General features: G+C 41.6%; 1 protein-coding gene across 3 annotated transcripts in view; it reads right to left on the bottom strand.

Annotated features, from left to right (window-relative positions):
- The window catches only part of RESF1 (retroelement silencing factor 1), a 38712-nt gene extending 21401 nt beyond the window's left edge, over positions 1 to 17311 (bottom strand). For 2 of the 3 annotated variants that reach the window (XR_003791028.1, XM_029204555.1), the window contains exon 1: positions 15827 to 15974. The gene's annotated coding sequence lies outside the window, so the exon portion shown is untranslated. Of the gene's footprint in view, positions 1 to 15826; positions 15975 to 17280 lie in introns of those variants that run through there. The other variant, XM_029204554.1, reaches the window with a different exon arrangement.
- Between the last annotated feature and the right edge of the window lie 231 nt (positions 17312 to 17542).

Below are 17542 nucleotides of genomic sequence, written 5' to 3'. Positions count from 1 at the left end.
CAAGGACACAGCTCCAAGGACATCCACTCCCAAAGTGAGCAGCTGCTGAGTTTCTAAGTGTCCTTAGATTAAGATCTTCCATTGGCCTGTAGTTATACTGAAGATGGTGGCAACAGTCTGGAGTAAATTAGATTAATGGTTTCTGAGCGCCCCCTACCCCCATGATCAGTACTGTCTTCCTTCCCCACCAGCATAGGGGAGCCATTCAAGTCTTGCTGGATGAGAAGGAATGCCAATCAGTCAGTTATAAAGTAAATAATCCCGTGCTCTAAGCCACCCTAGCCACAACACTTTGCCCAATGACATGATCATATAGAAGGAAAATGTAAAAACTGATAGAAATTGTAGCAGTGAATCTTTAGGAGCATAATGAAACAGTGACCTACTGAAGATGAATTTCTGTCATCCAATAAACATCCTTCAACTACTTCAACTAAAGTAACATGTAGCAAGAAACTGAATGCAGAAGCAGATGTAAGAATCCAACTATTAACCAGACATTAAAGAGATTTGCAAAAATACAAAACAATGCCACTCTTTTCACTAGTGTTTTGTGTTGTTTTGGAAAACATTTATATTAACATGTAAGGATTTACTGTGGTTTTTTAAAATTATTATTCATTTATTTATTTTTGGCTGCATTGGGTCTTTGTTGCTGAGCGCGGGCTTTCTCTAGTTGCGGCAAGTGGGGGGTACTCTTCATTGCAGTGCGCAGGCTTCTCATTGTGGTGGCTTCTCTTGTTGCGGAACACGGGCTCTACGTGTGCAGGCTTCAGTAGTTGTGGCACATGGGCTCAGTAGTTGTGGCTCGCGGGCTCTAGAGCGCCCGCTCAGTAGTTGTGGCACATGGGCTTAGTTGCTCCACAGCATGTGGGATCTTCCCGGACCAGGGCTCGAACCCATGGTTCCTGCATTGGCAGGCGGATTCTTAACCACTGCGCCACCAGGGAAGTCCTACTGTTATTTTTAAATAAGATAGTTTTTAAAAATTCCTGTTTCAGTTTTTAATGCAGTAAATATTGATGTAACCTACATAAACAAATGTTCTTTAGGGTCTTTAAGAATTTTTACTGTATATAATTGCTTCCTGAGACCATGTGTTCCTGCAGTCTCCAGCTGCAGAGAAAGCATGTCCATGCAGCTCCCAATGGAGGGAGAATCTGGAAGAACACACCTGACTTCTATGGACTTTGCCTATGCACATCTTTTTGCCGTTGGTCCTATATTGTATCCTTTGTGATCATAAACTTTAGCCACAAGAATACAAAAAGAGAGAACATTAAACTCAGGAATAAGGACATTACTACCAACCTTACATTTAAAAAGAGATACTATGAACAACTGTATGCCAGTATATTCAGATAATTTGGATGAAAAGGACAAACCCCTGTGATACTGTAATTTATAAAAAGAAATACATTATTAGGTCTTCATCCCCATTTCTGGCACAAAGCTCCTAAAACCCTCGGATTTTCCTTAGTGAGAGTGATAAAGGTGTCTTGTTATGTCACTGAGGTGACTTTCTGACTGCACCTAAGGATGGAGGCTGGTTGCCAGGAGAACCAACCAGATGATTTTGTAACACAGCAGGACCCTATGGGGCCTTCCTGCGACAGGCCTTCCCCCATATCCTCTGCTTTAGCTCCTCTCTGAAGTACCTAGATAATAGTATTTGACGTAAATTTCCTGAGTTGTTGGACAAACTACATGATGATCATGAGCACGTATCCCCAGGCCTTCTGGAACCGAGGGACTGATAAGGTTAACCCCTGTGACACCACCCTGCTGCCTCACCATCAGCCAATCAGAGAACTGTGTGCAAGCTGATCACATACCCTGAGAGCCCCGCCCCAATCACCTGGCCTTTAAAAATGCTTTGCTGAAACCCTTCAGGGAGCTCAAGACTTTTCAGGGCACGAGCCTCCTCAATCTCCTTGCATGGCCTTGCAATAAACCTTTCTCTGCTGCAAACTCTGACAGCTCCAGGAGAGGAGAGGAGCTGGAGGTTGAATCAATCACCAATGGCCAGTGATTTAATCAATCATGACTGTGTAAAGAGGTCTCCATAAAAACCACAAAGTACAGGGTTGGGGAGCTTCAGGGTTGATGAACACATGATCTGGGGAGAAGTGGCATGGAAGCTCCACATCCCTTCCTCCCATGTACTTCACCCTACACATCTCTTCCATCTGGTTGATGATTCCTATTGTTAAAAAAAAAAAAAAACAGGCCCTAGGTTGGAGCCACTTGCCCCCAGGACAGCAAACTAAGATTTAATAGCAGTTTCAAAATCTCCCAGGACTTAAATTTCTGGAATTTCCTGGTCAGAACTAGTGAGGTAACCTTGCCTGAAACAATACTTTCTTTTCTTTTGCTAATAACCTCCTTCTCTGCCCCGGTTTCTATAAAAGGCTTCCATTCTGTACAGCTCCTCGAGCTCCAATTTACTCTCAATTCATGAATTGTTGAAAAAAGCCAATTAGTTCCTCAAATTTACTCAGTTGAGCACTGTGTAACAGTATCCTTTAATATCCTTTGCAATAAACCAGTAATCTAGTAAGTAAAATGTTGCTCTGAGTTCTGTAAGCCTCTCTAGCAAATTAATTGAACGGGGGGGGGGGTGTCTTAGAACCTCTTACCAATCAATCAGAAATACAGGTATCAACCTGGGCTTGAGACTGGTGTCTGAAGTTCAAGGAGAGGGTTGGGGACAGACTCTGGGAGGGCTCACACCAAACAGTACTTCCCAGAACTTCTGCTGCCAGTGTCCTTTTCCCCACGGCGAAACAGCGCCACCCCCAGCCTCTGCAGGACACCCTCCAATACTAGCAGACATTGAGGAGCTGCAGGGTTCCTGTTGAATTTCCTGAACACAGTGGACCAGCCAGTGGCTGTGGGGTCCAGAGTGGACAGGGGATTAAGAGCGCTACTTAAAGGAGCTCCAGAGATGGGCGCGAGCCGCGGCGATCAGCGAGGACCCCAGAGACGGGCATGAGACGCTAAGGCTGCTGCTGCTGCCACCAAGAAGCCTGTGTACGAGCACGGGTCACTATCCCTACCTCCCCTCCCGGGAGCCTGTGCAGCCCGCCACTGCCAGGGTCCCGGGATCCAGGAACAACTTCCCTGGGAGAATGCACAGCGCGCCTCAGGCTGGTGCAACGTCACGCTGGCCTCTGCAGCCGCAGGCTCGCCCCGCATCCTAACCACCCCCCCCTGGGCTGAGCAAGCCAGAGCCCCCGAATCAGCTGCTCCTTTAACCCTGTCCTGTCTGAGCGAAGAACAGATGCCCTCCGGCGACCTACACGCAGAGGCGGGGCCAAATCCAAAGCTGAACCCCCGGGAGCTGTGAAAGAAGAGAAAGGGAAATTTCTCCCAGCAGCCTCAGGAGCAGCGGATTAAATATCCACAGTCAACTCGATGCACCCTGCATCTGTGGAATACCCAAATAGACAACGAATCATCCCAAATTGAGGAGGAGGACTTTGAGAGCAGGATTTATTATTTTTTCCCCTTTTCTCTTTTTGTGATGTGAGCCATGTGGATGAAAGGCTCTTGGTGCTGCAGCCAGGAGTCAGTGCTGTGCCTCTGAGGTGGGAGAGCCAACTTCAGAACACTGGTCCACAAGAGACCTCCCAGCTCCACATAATATCAAACAGAAAAAATCTCCCAGAGATCTCCATCTCAACACCAGCAGCCAGCTTCACTCAATGACCAGCAAGCTACAGTGCTGGACACCCTATGCCAAACAACTTGCAAGACAGGACCACAACCCCACCCATTAGCAGAGAGGCTGCCTAAAATCATAGTAAGTCCACAGACACCCCAAAACACACGAACAGACGTGGAATTGCCCACCAGAAAGACAAGATCCAGCCTCATCCACCAGAACACAGGCACTAGTCCCCTCCACCAGGAAGCCTACACAACCCGCTGAACCAACCTTAGCCACTGGGGACAGACACCAAAAACAACGGGAACTACGAACCTGCAGCCTGCAAAAAGGAGACCCCAAACACAGTAAGATAAGCAAAATGAGAAGACAGAAAAACACACAACAGATGAAGGAGCAAGGTAAAAACCCACCAGACCTAACAAATGAAGAGGAAATAGGCAGTCTACCTGAAAAAGAATTCAGAATAATGGTAGTAAAGATGATCCAAAATCTTGGAAATAGAATGGACAAAATGCAAGAAACATTTAACAAGGACCTAGAAGAACTAAAGATGAAACAAGCACCGATGAACAACACAATAAATGAAATAAAAAATACTCTAGAAGGGATCAATAGCAGAATAACTGAGGCAGAAGAACGGATAAGTGACCTGGAAGATAAAATAGTGGAAAGAACTACTGCAGAGCAGAATAAAGAAAAATGAAAAGAACTAAGGACTGTCTCAGAGACCTCTGGGACAACATTAAACGCACCAAAATTCGAATTATAGGGGCTCCAGAAGAAGAGAAAAAGAAAGGGTCTGAGAAGATATTTGAAGAGATTATAGTTGAAAACTTCCCTAATATGGGAAAGGAAAGAGTTAATCAAGTTAATCCAAGGAGAAACACGCCAAGACACATATTAATCAAACTGTCAAAAATTATATACAAAGAAAACATATTAAAAGCAGCAAGGGAAAAACAACAAATAACACACAAGGGAATCCCCATAAGGTTAACAGCTGATCTCTCAGCAGAAACTCTGCAAGCCAGAAGGGACTGGCAGGACACATTTAAAGTGATGAAGGAGAAAAACCTACAACCAAGATTACTCTACCAAGCAAGGATCTCATTTAGAGTTGATGGAGAAATTAAAACCTTTACAGACAAGCAAAAGCTGAGAGAGTTCAGCACCACCAAACCAGCTTTACAACAAATGCTAAAGGAACTTCTCTAGGCAAGAAACACAAAAGGAGGAAAAGACCTACAATAAATAACCCAAAACAATTAAGAAAATGGGAATAGGAACATACATATTGATAATTACCTTACATATAAATGGATTAAATGCTGCCACCAAAAGACACAGACTAGCTGAAAGGATACAAAAACAAGACCCATATATATGCTGCCTACGAGAGACCCACTTCAGACCTAGGGACACATACAGACTGAAAGTGAGGGGATGGAAAAAGATATTCCATGCAAATGGAAATCAGAAGAAAGCTGGAGTAGCAATTCTCATAGCAGACAAAATAGACTTTTAAAAAAAAGGCTATTACAAGAGACAAAGAAGGACACTACATAATGATCAAGGGATCGATCCAAGAAGAAGATATAACAATTGTAAATATTAATGCAGCCAACATAGGAGCACCTCAATACATAAGGCAAATACTAACAGCCATAAAAGGGGAAATCGACAGTAACACATTCATAGTAGGAGACTTTAACACCCCACTTTCACCAATGCACACATCATCCAAAATGAAAATAAATAAGGAAACACAAGCTTTAAATGATACATTAAACAATATAGACTTAATTGGTATTTATAGGACATTCCATCCAAAAACAGAACACACATTTTTCTCAAGTGCTCATGGAACATTCTCCAGGATAGATCATATCTTGGATCACAAATCAAGCCTTGTTAAGTTTAAGAAAATTGAAATTGTATCAAGTATCTTTTCCGACGACAACGCTATGAGACTAGATATCAATTACAGGAAAAGATCTGTAAAAAATACAAACACATGGAGGCTAAACAATACACTACTTAATAACGAAGTGATCACTGAAGAAATAAAAGAGGAAATCAAAAAATACCTAGAAACAAATGACAATGGAGACACGATGACCCAAAACCTATGGGATGCAGCAAAAGCATTTCTAAGAGGGAAGTTTATAGCAATACAATCCTACCTTAAGAAACAGGAAACATCTCGAATAAACAACCTAACCTTGCACCTAAAGCAATTACAGAAAGAAGAACAAAAAAACCCCAAAGTTAGCAGAAGGAAAGAAATCATAAAAATCAGATCAGAAATAAGTGAAAAAGAAATGAAGGAAACGATAGCAAAGATCAATAAAACTAAAAGCTGGTTCTTTGAGAAGATAAACAAAATGGATAAACCATTAGCCAGACTCATCAAGAAAAAAAGTGAGAAGACTCAAATCAATAAAATTAGAAATGAAAAAGGAGAAGTAACAAGTGACACTGCAGAAATACAAAAGATCATGAGAGATTACTACAAGCAACTCTATGCCAATAAAATGGACAACCTGGAAGAAATGGACAAATTCTTAGAAATGCACAACCTGCCAAGACTGAATCAGGAAGAAATAGAAAATATGAACAGACCAATCACAAGCACTGAAATTGAAATCTTCCAACAAACAAAAGCCCAGAACCAGATGGCTTCACAGGTGAATTCTGCCAAACATTTAGAGAAGAGCTAACACCTATCCTTCTCAAACTCTTCCAAAATACAGCAGAGGGAGAAACACTCCCAAACTCATTCTACGAGGCCACCATCACCTTGATACCAAAACCAGACAAGGATGTCACAAAGAAAGAAAACTACAGGCCAATATCACTGATAAACATAGATGCAAAAATCCTCAACAAAATACTACCAAACAGAATCCAACAGCACATTAAAAGGATCATACACCATGATCGAGTGGGGTTTATTCCAGGAATGCAAGGATTCTTCAATATACGCAAATCAATCAGTGTGAGATACCATATTAACAAATTGAAGGAGAAAAACCATATGATCATCTCAATAGATGCAGAAAAAGCTTTCAACAAAATTCAACACCCATTTATGATAAAAACCCTGCAGAAAGTAGGCATAGAGGGAACTTTCCTCAACATAATAAAGGCCATATATGACAAACCCACAGCCAATATCGTCCTCAATGCTGAAAAACTGAAACCATTTCCACTAAGATCAGGAACAAGACAAGGTTGCCCACTCTCACCACTCTTATTCAACATAGTTTTGGAAGTTTTAGCCACAGCAGTCAGAGAAGAAAAGGAAATAAAAGGAATGCAAATTGGAAAAGAAGAAGTAAAGCTGTCACTGTTTGCAGATGACATGATACTATACATAGAGAAACCTAAAGATGCTACCCAAAAACTACTAGAGCTAATCAATTAATTTGGTAAAGTAGCAGGATACAAAATTAATGCACAGAAATCTCTGGCATTCTTATACACTAATGATGAAAAATCTGAAAGTGAAATCAAGAAAACACTCCCATTTACCACTGCAACAAAAAGAATAAAATATCTAGGAATAAACCTACCTAAGGAGACACAAGACCTGTATGCAGAAAATTATAAGACACTGATGAAAGAAATTAAAGATGATACAAATAGATGGAGAGATATACCATGTTCTTGGATTGGAAGAATCAACATTGTGAAAATGACTCTACTACCCAAAGCAATCCACAGATTCAATGCAATCCCTATCAAACTACCACTGGCATTTTTCACAGAACTAGAACAAAAAATTTCACAATTCGTATGGGAACACAAAAGACCCTGAATAGCCAAAGCAATCTTGAGAACAAAAAACAGAGCTGGAGGAATCAGGCTCCCTGACTTCACACTATACTACAAAGCTACAGTAATCAAGACAGTATGGTACTGGCACAAAAACAGATATACAGATCAATGGAACAGGATAGAAAGCCCAGAGATAAGCCCAGGAACATATGGTCACCTTATCTTTGATAAAGGAGGCAGGAATGTACAGTGGAGAAAGGACAGCCTCTTCAATAAGTGGTGCTGGGAAAACTGGATAGGTACATGTAAAAGTATGAGATTAGAACACTCCATAACACCATACACAAAAATAAGCTCAAAATGGATTAAAGACTAAATGTAAGGCCAGAAACTATCAAACTCTTAGAGGAAAACATAGGCAGAACACTCTATGACATAAATCACAGCAAGATCCTTTTTGACCCACCTCCTAGAGAAATGGAAATAAAAACAAAATAAACAAATGGGACCTAATGAAACTTCAAAGCTTTTGCACAGCAAAGGAAACCATAAACAAGACCAAAAGACAACCCTCAGAATGGGAGAAAATATTTGCAAATGAAGAAACTGACAACGGATTAATCTCCAAAATTAAAAGCAGCTCATGCAGCTCAACAAAAAAACAAACAACTCAATCCAAAAATGGGCAGAAGACCTAAATAGACGTTTCTCCAAAGAAGATATACAGTTTGCCAACAAACACATGAAAGAATGCTCAACATCATTAATCACTAGAGAAATGCAAATCAAAACTACAATGAGGTATCATCTCACAGCTGTCAGAATGGCCATCATCAAAAAATCTAGAAACAGTAAATGCTGGAGAGGGTGTTGAGAAAAGGGAACACTCTTGCATTGCTGGTGGGAATGTGAATTGGTACAGCCACTATGGAGAACAGTATGGAGGTTCCTTAAAAACTACAAATAGAACTACCATATGACCCAGCAATCCCACTACTAGGCATATACCCTGAGAAAACCATAATTTAGAGTCATGTACCGCAATGTTCATTGCAGCACTATTTACAATAGCCAGGACATGGAAGCAACCTAAGTGTCCATCATCGGATGAATGGAAATAGAAGATGTGGCACATATATACAATGGAATATTACTCAGCCATAAAAAGAAACGAAATTGAGTTATTTGTAATGAGGTGGATGAACCTAGAATCTGTCATACAGAGTGAAGTAAGTCAGAAAGAGAAAGACAAATACTGTATGCTAACACATATACATGGAATCTAAGAAAATAAAAAACGTCATTAAGAACCTAGGGGTAAGATGGGAATAAAGACACAGACCTACTAGAAAATGGACTTGAGGATATGGGGAGGGGGAAGGGTAAGCTGTGACAAAGTTAGAGAGTGGCAGGGACATATATACACTACCAAACGTAAAACAGATAGCTAGTGGGAAGCAGCCGCATAGCACAGGGAGATCAGCTTGGTGCTTTGTGACCACCTAGAGGGGTGGGATAGGGAGGGTGGGAGGGAGGGAGACGCAAGAGGGAAGAGATATGGGAACATATGTATATGTATAACTGATTCACTTTGTTATAAAGCAGAAACTAACACACCATTGTAAAGCAATTATACTCCAATAAAGACGTAAAGAAAAAAAAAGGAGAGGGTTGGTCCTAGGAACCTCCAATCTGTACCCAGTCAGAAGCACACGTGACAATATAGGCTTGTGCATGTGAAGTGGGGGGTGAGGCAACTTGTGGGACTGAGGCTTCAACCTGTGGAATCTGCTGGCATTTCTGGGTAGATAGTGTCAGAACTGAGTTTGTAACAGGTAAGAGCCAAATCTAACTACATGTTGGATCTGGTTCTTTTACTTTATTTAACCTTTGCCTTCCACTGCTTTTTTTCACTAAAAGGATAATGTCCACACATAATGGCCTGTCTCAGGGAACCCTACCCCTGAATATTAAGTGTCCAGACCCTGTCCACCTGTGGATGACTGCAAGAAAGAAGAAATTAACACATCCCCTCCCTGAGGCTCGCCATTCCAGGGGATATTTGCAAAACTTATGGCCTTTTTACTTCACTTCCTCATCTCCCCGTCTCTGTTCTATGAAAGAAACTGGCATCCAAACCCCGATAAGATGGTTCTTTTGAGACACTAGTCTGCCATCTTTTCCGTCTGCCAGCTTTCGGAATTAAGTCATATTCCTTGCCTCAACACCTCGTCTCCCGATTTACTGGCCTGTCGTGCAGCAAGTAGAGGGAGTCTGGACTTGGTAACAAGTTGAATTGTAGAACACCCAACTGATGTCCCCAGAGAACTGCTTGTTGGTAGTACGGTGGGGATCCCCCCACACACACACACACTGGAATTGGGTGCAGAGAATCCCAAAAGACACACTGACCAAAACTGACTCAAGAAGATACAGGAAATCAGAACAGACCCATAAAGAAATTGAATTAGTAACCAAAAAACAACCCAAAAAGAAATGGTTAGGCCCAGGTGGCTTTCTGGTGATTCATGCCAAAAATTTAAACATTTAAAACCCACTCTACAAGCTCTTCTAAAACATAAAAGAGGAAATACTTCCCAAATCAATTTTGAGGCCAATACTAAAATCAGAAAATAAATAAATACATAAAATCACAATAAAACTACAGACCATGGGCTTCCCTTGTGGCGCAGTGGTTGAGAGTCCGCCTGCAGATGCAGGGGACATGGGTTCGTGCCCCAGTCCGGGAGGATCCCACATGCCCCGGAGCGGCTGGGCCCATGAGCCATGGCCGCTGAGCCTGTGCGTCCAGAGCCTGTGCTCCGCGATGGGAGAAGCCATAGCAGTGAGAGGCCCGCGTACCGCAAAAAAAAAAAAAAAAGAAAAGAAAAAAAAGAACAAAAGAACTACCGAACAATCTGTTATGAACATAGATGCAAAAATCTTCAACAAAATACTAGCGAACCAAATATAACAGCATATAAAAATAAGTATATGCCATGACCAACTGGTACTTTCCCAGAAATGCAAGATTGATTTTTTAATTTTTTATGTTGAACCAATGTCATATAACACATCAACAGAATAAAGGACACAAACAACATGATCATCTCAAGCACATGTAGAAAAAGCATCTACTATGACTGAAATTAAATGCATCCTAAAATCCAACACCCTTTCAGATAAGAACGCTAAAACTAGAAACAAAGGGGAACTTCCTCAACTGGATAAAAGACATCTACAAAAAAGCCACAGCTTTAAAGCCTGTTTTTCCCTTTACAAGATCCGGAACAAGACAAGGATATCTGCTCTTGCCACTTCCATTCAACATTGTAGGAGGGGTTCTAGCCATGGCACTTGGCAAAAAGAAAAAAAATAAAAGACATCCAGATTGGAAATTAAGAAATAAAACTACCTCTACTTACAGATGGCATCATCTTGTATATAGGAAGTTGTAAAGAATCCAACTAATAAAAAACTAATAGAACTAGTTTGACTAGGTCGCCTAGTACAAGCTCAATATACAAAAACCAAATTTATTTCTATACAACAATCTAGAAAACAAGTCCATTTACAGTAACAGCAAAAAGAAAGAAATACGTTGGAATATATTTAACGAAAAGTGAAAATTGTACACTCTGAATATTTCAAAACATTGCCAAAAGAAATTAAAGACCTAAATAAATGGAAACACATCCCACATTCATAGACTGGAAGATATGATACTCTCAAGGTGGCACTACTCCTCAAATTGGTCTACAGATCCATTACAACCCTTACCAAAGTCCCAGATGTCTTCTTTGCAGAAATTGAGAACCTGACCCTAAAATTCATTTTGAGAAAGAGTATAAAGTTGAAGGACTCACACTTCCCAATTTCAAAACTTTAAACTACAAAGCTAGAGTAAACTGCTACAGGCTCTTTGGTGGGGCCTTATGCTAACGGGTATTTCCCAGAACTGCTACTGCCAAGGTCCTTGTCCCCATGAGCCACAGCACGCCCCCCCCCCCCACATCTGCAGGAGAACCTCCACTACCAGCAGATCTTAAAATAGTAATTGCAAATTAATAAGAAGAGCTACCACTGAGCAAGGCCGCACATCACACTGGGAGGCTTTTTAGTTTTGCACTCTCTCTAATGGTACTGATGATCTCACAAGCTTCCTTCCTTGTACCTTGAACCTCTGTGGTTTCCAATGATGCTGCTGCCCATCTGAAAGGACCTGATGAAAAGGGGAAGAGCCAGCAGTCACACCATTGGGACACTCAGGCAAAATATGGAGATACTCACATGGCAAAAAACTACAGCCTCCTTCCAACAGCTATGTGAGTGAGCCATCTTGGAAGCAAATCCCTGAGCCTCAGTCAAGCCTTCAAAAACTGTATGCGGCTCCTGCCAATATCTTGACAGCAGCCTCATGAAAAGCCCTGAGCCAGAACCACTCAGCTAAGCCATTCCCTGATCCCTGACCCATAGTAGTAACTATATGAGATAATAACTATTATGCTGTTTTAAGCCACTAATATTTGGGGTAATTATGCAACAACTAATTATAATAACTAATACCAATGGCTAAAAAAAACCCCAAAAACTAGAGTAAACAAAGTCATGTGGGGCTGAACTAGGATAGACAATGATCAATGGAATAGAATCCAAAAACAAACCCTCATATATATGATCACGAGGAAGAAACTAGAATCCAGTATAAAGAACTTTTACACCTCAATAATATAAGAACAACTTGAATTTAAAGTTAACAGAGGTTTTGAATAGACAGTTTTTCCAGATATACAAATAGGCAATATGCACAAAAAGATGCTCAACATCATTAATAAAATCACAGGATGCCACTTAATGCTCACTATGATAGCTACAATCAAAAAGACAAGTGTTAATAAGGATGTGGACAAACTGGAACTCCTATGCATTGCTGTTACTACTGAGAATGTATATGGTTCATCAAAAGCAGTCTGGCAATTTCTCAAAAGGTCAAAAATAGTTACCATATGATATGACAGAAAAATATAACTCTTAGATATATACATACACGAATTGAAAATGTATGCCCATACAAACACTTGTACATGAATGCTCACAGCAACATTATTCAGAGTAGCCAAAAAGTGGAAACAATCCAAATGTGTGTTAACTGATGAAAGGAAAACAAAATGTGGCATAACCATACAATGGAATTATTACTTGCTAATAAAAAGGAATGAAATACATACATGCTTACCATGAATCAATCTTGAAAACATCACGCTAGGTGAGAAAAGAGTCATAAAAGATCACATATGACATCATCTATAAGAAGTGTTCAGAATACACAAATCTAGAGACAAACCAGATTAACGGTTGCCTGGAGATGTGTGGGTTGGGGGAGAATGGAGAGTATAGAGAATATATGGAGAGTATAATGAGTAGAGATTCTTTTGGGGGGCAAGAATATGTTCTAAAAGTGATTGTGGTAATGCTTGCACACTATGTGAATATATGCAAAACCACTGTACACTGTAAGTGAATAAACTGAATTATATGAATATGATATATGAATTATATCTGTAAACTACAGTTTAAAAAAACAAAACATTTCCCAGTTGTTAGCACAGACACGGGCACATGACACGATGAGCACTAATATAATTATAGACCTGGCAGAGCAACCAGACAAAAGACATGCTCTGTGCAAGTTGAAGCTGACTGGCTATATACCTGGAGATGTTAGGGCTACCCAATGAAGGGGGAGCTGTGCCTGAGAACGAAGTCAATGCCAAAGAAGACAGCAGAACTCAAAGACAGTGTCTCAAGTCTAACTTTCTTTCAGATTCAAATGTTGGATCCAGCCAAACCTGAAAGTCAAGCCACATGAACTTTTTTTTTTAACGCCTTTATTGGAGTACAACTGCTTTACAATGGTGTATTAGTTTCTGCTTTATAACAAAGTGAATCAGCTATACGTATACATATATCTGCATCTCTTCCCTCTTGGTGTCTCCCTCCCATCCTCCCTATCCCACCCCTCTAGGTGGTCACAAAGCACTTTGCTGATCTCCCTGAGCTATGCGGCTGCTTCCCACTAGCTATCTGTTTTACATTTGGTAGTGTATAAAAGTCAATTGTTACTCTCTCACTTCGTCCCAGCTTACCCTTCCCCCTCCCTGTGTCATCAAGTCCATTCTCTATGTCTGCGTCTTTATTCCTGTCCTGCCCTTAGGTTCTTCAGAACCATTTTTTTTTTAGATTCCATATATATGTGTTAGCATACTCTTTGACTTATTTCACTCTGTATGAGACTCCAGGTCCATCCACCTCACTACAAACAACTCAATTTCATGTCTTTTTATGGCTGAGTAATATTCCATTGTATATATGTGCCACATTTTCTTTATCCATTCATCTGTCAATGGACACTTAGGTTGCTTCCATGTCCTGGCTATCGTAAATAGCGCTGCAATGAACATTGTTGTACATGACTCTTTTTGAATTATGGTTTTCTCAGGGTAAATGCCCAGTAGTGGGATTGCTGGGTAGGATGGCAGTTCTATCTTTAGTTTTTTAAGGAACCTCCATACTGTTCTCCATAGTGGCTGTATCAATTTACATTCCACCAACAGTGCAAGAGGGTTCCCTTTTCTCCACACCCTCTCCAGCATTTATTGTTTGTCGATTTTTTGATGGCCATTCTGACTGGTGTGAGGTGATACCTCATTGTAAGTATCACCTACACTTGCATTTCTCTAATGATTAGTGATGTTGAGCATCCCTTCTTGTGTTTGTTGGCAATCTGTGTATCTTCCTCACGTGAACTCTTAAGTTATGTGATCCAATAAATTCTCTTTGGGGGCTTAAAAAAATTTGCGTATGATTTTTTGTTTCTTGAAACCTAAGTGGACAATATAATTTCTTTAACCACAATTTTAACCACAAGTTAAGATTTTATTTACAAATGAAGTCTTGTAATTTAACACATCTCAAGAAAATCTTAGTGACTGTCATTAAATCTCTGCAATCACTTGAGACATTTACCTCAACAGGCTAGGCTCTAACACTGCCCTTCAATTTACAAGCACACTTAGGATATCAAGCATAGACACACTACATAGCTGTCTGTCAACAAAGCACTTAGACCTTCAACAAAGGTCCACAAGATTACATTTCTTTCTTTAAGATTGTACCTTTAGGGCTTCCCTGGTGTGGCAGTGGTTAAGAATCCTCCTGCCAATGCAGGGGACACGGCTTTGAGCCCCGGTCCAGGAAGATCCCACATGCCGCGGAGCAACTGAGTCCGTGCACCACAACTACTGAGCATGCGCTCTAGAGCCCGCGAGCCACAACTACTGAGCCCACGTGCTATAACTACTGAAGTCCACGAGCCTAGAGCCTGTGCTCTGCGACAAGAGAAGCCAGCGCAATGAGAAGCCCTAGCCGCAACTAGAGAAAGCCTGCGCGAAGCAACGAAGACCCAACACAGCCAAAAATTAACTAATTAACTAATTTTAAAAAATATGGCTGCAGGTAAAAAACAGAGTTGTGTCTGGTACTTCCTTACAAAAACAGAACCTCCAACATGATCTACAGTCAAGGGTTTAATCAACACAAACTCGATAAATTGATTTAGCGCTTAAATGAGCAAACTGAATCTCCTGTAAGACACTGTTAATTTTCTTAGGCCATAAAATATATTTCTTCTCATGACAACAGCTAAGATTTATTAAGCACTTACCATTTACCAGGAGCTCTTCCAAGTGTGTTCTATCTACCAAACTCATTAACTTATCACAACAATCCTGCGAGCTAGATACTATGGTTACCCCCATTTCACAGAAGATGAGAAAACTGAGGCAGAGAAGTTAAATAATTCTCCCAAGGTTGCAGAGATGGCAAGTGGTAGAGCCAAAATCTGACGCTCAGCAGTCTGACTGCAGGGACCATGGTCTTAATCATTACAGATTTCCTAACACTACTTGGAGTTTACAGGATGGAAGCCCTGAAATGACCTCTTTGGCTTTATAGGTTTATATTTCAGGGAATGGTTCTCCCAGAGTTCTGCTCTGTGCTGCCTTCCTCCAACCCCATGTGCCACATATGATGAATTTAAAAAATAAAATAAGAAACAAACCATGTAGAGAATAATGTTAAGTAGACCTCTTCCTCAGTAACTTAGACCACAGTCACCTCACCATCATCTTCTATTCCTTTTCTTGCAAAGATGAACAGCTGAATTCTCCATGCTATGCCAACCATATTTCTCAAGCTTTGACGTCAAATCCACAGCATCCTATAGTTTAATATTTAACCAATGCTGATTCAACTTAATAATTTTGTTCCACAACAGATAAATTAGAGTAGACTACTTAGAGGACACACGCTTACCTTTAAATATGATATTACTCATTCATTACTGTATATGTTCCCATTTCCTTCCAAACGTGTCAGTACCACTCTCCACAGTGTTTACTTCTTTGGTCCTAGGAACAGCAAGAAACATTTTATAACTGATAATAATTTAATATAAAACTTAAATATATAATATATAACTTAATACAAAATTTATAGTTGAATTTTATTTATATAAAGTTCACATTAAGTTTATAATAAAAATACACACTAATCTGTTTACTTGATACGACATTGCTGTGCAAACTGTTCCTTAAGGTTGCACCAAAAGCAAACTGAGTTTACTGAATTCTTATTAAGAAGGCAAAGTAACAGAAACAAACTGGGTCTGCCTTAAAATACCATTCACTTTTTAAGTGATAATTCACGTGCGCTCCTCCTGGGCCACTATTATTTTATCACGCTAAACAACACTTTAACTTAATTCTTTATTGGATTAGTAAACAAGAAGCCAACTGTACAGTAAAAAAAAAAAATAAGTAAAACCTTAACTCATGCATAATAATACTAAAACTTAACTGTGGTTTACAGCTAACGCATTAATCAGAAAAATCCCCAAACAAGCTCTGCGACCCGCCTATTTAAATGCACCCAAGCTCATCCCCATCACTTGCTGTTCTCTTTATTTTGATTACAGGCACTAGAAGTATTACAAATTGTTTTCAGTGAAACGATTCTCCGGAAGCTTGCTGAACTCAGGATCCTAAGGTCATCTGCTTAGGGAATTCGCGTCCCTCGAGAACATCTAAAATCTGTACGCATTTGTGCATTTAAAAATGCCTCGAGGGACTAACTATTGCAGAGGAACAGAAAACGTCTCCGGCACAAGCGCGTTCGCGGGCCACTTGGAGATGCAAGCGAAGCAATTCTGTTTCGGGAGGTTCTGCATAATAGGGGTGGGGAGGAAGAAAACCCTAGAAAAATAAATGCAAAACAAAGATCTTTTTTTCAAGCCAGCGACAGGAAATCAATAACAACATAAGCCACTCTCACATCCAGCCTAACCAATTGCCTTGGAATTTAACAAAATGCGTCCTCGCAGTCTGCACCCGCGACCTCTACCGTGAAGAGTAAGGCGATCCACAGAAAACACACGGCGAGGCGCCGCCCTCTGGGTTAGGCTCTGAGTCCGCGGCTCCTCCGGGCCGGCCCTGCGCCGTGGGAGGGCAGCGATCCGAGCCCAGCGGGCCCGCCCAGCTCTGGGCGGCGGCCAGCGGGGCGCGTTCACCGCGGGCCCGAGGCCCGAGCCCCCGGAGCCCCCGCAGCCGCCACTCTGTCCCCGCCACAGAACAAAAGCGCTCACCGCCGCACGCCCAGCCCCGCCCGCAGACACCTGGACTCCCGATGCCCCCAGCCCAGCCAAGACCAGAGAAGACGTGCGACTGCCGGCCGGGAACCAAGCCCCCCCCCCCCCCCCCCCCGCCACTTACCAACGGGCACACAACCCAGCCAGGGCGAGCGGAGGAAAACGCAGCGCCTGGCGGCCCCAGAGTTTAAGTCAACTCGGGTCCGCCTCCAGGGGCGGGTCGAGTTGGAGGCCCCGCTCCCGGAACAGCACAACCCCGCCCCGAGCGCAACGGCAGCTGCGAGACCCGGTCCCCGGCGTCGGGGTCCTAGTGCCGATCGGATGAAGTAGCGTCCGGGGCCAGCCCCGCCCCCCAGTCATCTCCCAAACTTGCAAAGCTAGTTCAC

This window comes from Monodon monoceros, unplaced genomic scaffold, assembly GCF_005190385.1.
Source record: "Monodon monoceros isolate NGI ecotype Baffin Bay Population unplaced genomic scaffold, NGI_Narwhal_1 Super_Scaffold_6, whole genome shotgun sequence".
NCBI classification, from domain to species: Eukaryota; Metazoa; Chordata; class Mammalia; order Artiodactyla; family Monodontidae; genus Monodon; species Monodon monoceros.
The sequence above is the reverse complement of the archived record's forward strand: the minus strand, read 5'-3'. Positions and strand labels throughout refer to the sequence as shown.